Here is a 4,373-nt window from a genome sequence, read left to right as displayed (position 1 = left end):
AGGAAGCTTAGAGCTCATGTCTCATTGGCACACAGAAAACAAGAAGTAGAGTGAGGCTATAAACTTCCAAAGCCCACTCCTCAAAGGATTTGCTTCCTCTAGCAAGGTTCCCTTTCCTAAAATTTCCACAACCATCCCCAGGTGGAGCCACCAACTGGGGATCAAGTGTTCAAATACAAGAGCCTAATGGGGATACTTTTCACTCAAACCACCACTCTCAGGGTTTTGTTGTTGTTGTTGTTGTTGTTTTGTTTTGTCTTGTCTTGTTTGTCACTGTGACTAAATAATCTGAGAAAAGTCAATTTAGAGGCGGCCATTTTTATTTTGGCTCATAGTTTCAAGCAATGGTTAATTGTCTCCATTTTTTTTTTTTGAGTCAGAGTGTCATAGAGGAGAGCATCTTTGAGAGGTAAAAAGGAGGGAGGGAGAGAACAAGTGGAAGAGAGAGGGGCTGCTAACAAGACATAATCCCCCAAGGGCATACATTGAAAGTCCCTTCACCTAGATATCACCACTTAAGGCTTCTATTAGCCCATCAAATTATTACCTTGCTAAAGGAATAATCTACTGATGAAGCCAGACCCCAATAGATCTAGTAATTTCCGCAAAGCTAGTACATAGCATCTTAGCACAGGCCTTTATGGCATATTTTTGATCCAAACCATAATATTTATACTGGCCTATATTTAGTAGGAAGTAGATAAGATTATGGGCTTTATTCCAGAAAGGCAATACTCATGGACCATCAAGCCAGAGTTTTCAGAAACAGAGAAATACAAGGCAGAAATACAAATGAGAAAAAAAAATTACACTTGTTTTATGTTCCTGTCCCCATGACAGAATCAACAGTTTAGGATTTTTCTGTTGTCTTTCCAGGGGTGGGAAAACATCCGGTTCTAGTCAATCAATTTGAAGTTATCCATGGTCAGTCCAATTTCCCCATCACTTATCTCTCAGGACATGGTTGAGTACCCTGCTGTTCTCAATGAAGCTCAAGATCTGCCATGTGATAATGTGATTTACTGCATGGCAACTGGCCAAAGAAAGAGTATTCATAAGAGCAAATCATTCTGCCTGTGTATCCAGACATGGTCTTCATTTGTGACAGAGATATGAATATAATTTCTGCTTTAGTCTATTATCATGAAAAGGAGACAAGCCTGGAGGAGGGATAACGATTAAAGTGCAGGAAATTAATGAACCTTTAAATATTGAAATGCAGTTTAGATGTTACATGGCACTAACCTAGAACTCACTGTACTTAAGCCCAATACCTTCCATCTGACTTTTTGTCTCCATTTATACTCCCAAATCAAAAAGACCTTTAAGCTGCTATGCAGAGGCAGCTAATGAGCAAGAGAGAGGTGATAGAGCAGCACACATTCAAGTCAATATTGATTTACCTCCATGTTAGCAGAGAACGAAACCGACCTACAACCTCATACAATGGAACTCTCACTCTTCCATATAAAGACTCATGGATTAAAAACCCAAACCACGCTTGGTGTTTCCAGGCGGCAGTAATCCGCCAAGTCCATCAAGATCATCGGGAAAGCAGTGTCTTCACTCGCGAGGGCGACCTGTGTAAGATGCTCCATGTTTTAGGATGGGTATCGCCATACAGTGTGCACCCAGCCTAGCCACCCACAAACTCTGTTCTGAGTGCAAACTAGTAGGGGTTGTCCAAAACAAAAGTAACTACACGTGGCCCATCATGTCAATCAGTCACGCCAGTCTTTTCAGTGAATATGTGTGGCATATTTTATCAAAACAGCATAGTTGAAGGCAGGAAACTACATTGTGCATAACTTACTTTACTGTGAAAAAGAAAATTGATGCACTTAGCATTTTGTTTGCTAAGAGGAAAACATGTTTTCTTGTCATTTGGTTTTCTTAATATGTATTAAACTATTTCTGGAGCAACTACAACAACAACAACAAAAAATACTGAAATGCAGGTTAGTAACAGCCAGGATGTCAGCTGATCTCCGTGGCAAGAATTTGAGAATTTCTTCATTGGCCTGTAAGCACTGAGAACCAACATCAGCCAGTGAAGAAAGGGAATAATACCCAGAACTCTCTGAGTTCTAAAATGTCAGGATGAACAATCAGATGGCAAGGAAACAAGGAAGATGGAGAGAGAACAACAACCAAGCATCGATACATTGTACCCTCTAGAGGGGCTATCTCAAGCAGGGCAAGAAAATGTTTGGTGATGGCTCTCTGGGTCACGGCATCCACTCAGGAAAACTGAGCCAGAGAGCCCCAGAAACTGCAGGTTCCAGCAGCAGCAGGAAGGTTGACAGCAGAGCCATTTCCTGTGCTTCCTTTGACACCGGGTCCAGGCTTTGAATGGTTGCACCAGACTCGTGTTTTTCTGGTGGTGTGCCAGCGCAGTCTAGGTGAAATACTTCACCTCTTTCAGGCCAGCCATCCCACAATAGTTCCCAGCTCCATTCCTAATTGTCTGAGAAAGCACCAGATTGGTTTCCAAAGTGGTTGTACAAAGTTACATTCCCACCAGCAATGGGAGAGGGTTCTCCTTTCTCAACCTTTCCAGCATGTATCATCCCTTGAGTTTTTTTTCCCCTAGCAATATTTATTTATTTATTTATTTTACTATTATCATTTCTTACAATTTATTCAATTTGTGTTCCAGCTGTAGCCCCCTCCCTTGTCTCCTCCCAATCCCACCCTACCTCCCTCTTCTCCTGCTATGCCTCTCTCTTAGTCCACTGATAGAGGAGGTCCTTCTCCCCTTCTGTCTGACCCTAGCCTAGTAAGTCTCATCAGGACTGGTTGCATTGTCTTCCTCTGTGGCCTGACACCTCCCAGGGGGAGGTGATCAGAGAGCCTGCCACTGAGTTCATGCCAAAGAAAGCCTCTACTCCCCTTACTAGAGACCTGTTGAAAATTTTTTGTTTAGTTGTGTACCCCATTTTAAAATTGGATTACTTGGTTTGTTGGTGTTTAACTTCTTGAGTTCTTTATATATTCTGGATATTAGCCCTCTGTCAGATTTAGGGTTAGTGGAGAATCTTTTCCACTATAGGTTGTCATTTTGTTCTGTTGACAGTGTACTTTGCTTCACAGAAACTTTTCCGTTTCATGAGGTCCCATTTTTTGATTGTTGATCTTCGAGCCTATGCTGTTGATGTTCTGTTCAGGAAGTTGTCTCCTGTGCCAATGAGTTCCAGGCTCTTCCCATTTTTCTTCTAACAGGTGTTAGCATATCTGGCTTTATGTTGAGATCTTTGATCCACTTGGACTTTAGTTTTGAGCAGGGTGATAAATATGAATCTATTTGCATTTTTCTACATGTAGACATCCAGTTACATCAGCACCATTTGTTGAAGATGTTATCTTTTTTCCACTGTATGGTTTTGGCATCTTTGTCAAAAATCAAGTATCTGTAGGTATGTGAATTTATTTTTGGATCCTCAATTCAATTCCATTGATCCACCAATCTGTTTCTACGCCAGAACCATGTCATTTTTGTTACTGTTGCTCCATAGTACAGCTTGAAATCAGGGATGGCAACACCTCCAAAAGTTCTTGTATTGTTCAGGATGGTTTTAGCTATTCCAGGTCTTTTGTTTTTCCATCCGACCTATCACTCACAAATACACAGAAGAAATTCTTCACATACCTCCATGAGTACTAATTGTTTCTTTTTCAGGGGAGAGCACAAACACAGTCCCCCACTACCACAAATTATGCAGTAGAGTTTCCAGCATTTGGGGAAATCACAGGAGTCAGCACATCTGGAGTGCAATGGATGAGCCTCGCTCTGGGGCCCTGGAAAAACCAACTTCGTGATCATGGCATCTCCTCTGCTAGGTGAGTACTAATTATGTGGAGAATTATTGATAAAACAATATTTCTGTCAGGAACCCTGCAGAGTGGTAAAGTATAGGAAGTGTTGAAACAAGACTAAAACACTTCCCATCAAAAATGGCCTCCTATAAGCTAGAAGCTGAATTACAGTAGACGATCTAAATTCTGGGATTGATCAGAAAAATCGTAAGCCAACACTGATACGAGGCTCATCGGGCACATTTTTATAAAATGGAGTAATATGTCATAAGTGTTAGGATGGCTAAAGGCCACCATAGCATCATTTTCTTGTTAAGTAATTAATAGCATATTCATAGAATCAATGTTTAAAAGAGTGCAAGAATGAAATCGCGGCTGGTGACACAACTTTTGGCATCAGGTATGTTGGAATTAAATCCCAGGTATACTACTTACTAGCTGTGTGGCCTTGAGAAAGTTATTTTCCTTCTTTGCATCTTAATTTCCTCATCTATAAAATGAAAACTTATGGGCTCTTAGGAACATTAAAGCATGGAAGAGTAGAGGAAGGATTGAGG

The 4,373-nt window shown here is 41.0% G+C and overlaps 1 non-coding gene across 1 annotated transcript; it reads right to left on the bottom strand.

Moving 5' to 3' along the window:
* Nucleotides 1-3,676: 3,676 nt before the first annotated feature.
* On the bottom strand, nt 3,677-3,848 carry LOC132646575 (U1 spliceosomal RNA). Its single transcript, XR_009584838.1, has one exon. It is a non-coding gene; the product is annotated as a U1 spliceosomal RNA (small nuclear RNA).
* Between the last annotated feature and the right edge of the window lie 525 nt (nt 3,849-4,373).

Source organism: Meriones unguiculatus, chromosome 11 (genome assembly GCF_030254825.1).
Source record: "Meriones unguiculatus strain TT.TT164.6M chromosome 11, Bangor_MerUng_6.1, whole genome shotgun sequence".
In the NCBI taxonomy this organism is placed as follows: Eukaryota; Metazoa; Chordata; class Mammalia; order Rodentia; family Muridae; genus Meriones; species Meriones unguiculatus.
The sequence above is the reverse complement of the archived record's forward strand: the minus strand, read 5'-3'. Positions and strand labels throughout refer to the sequence as shown.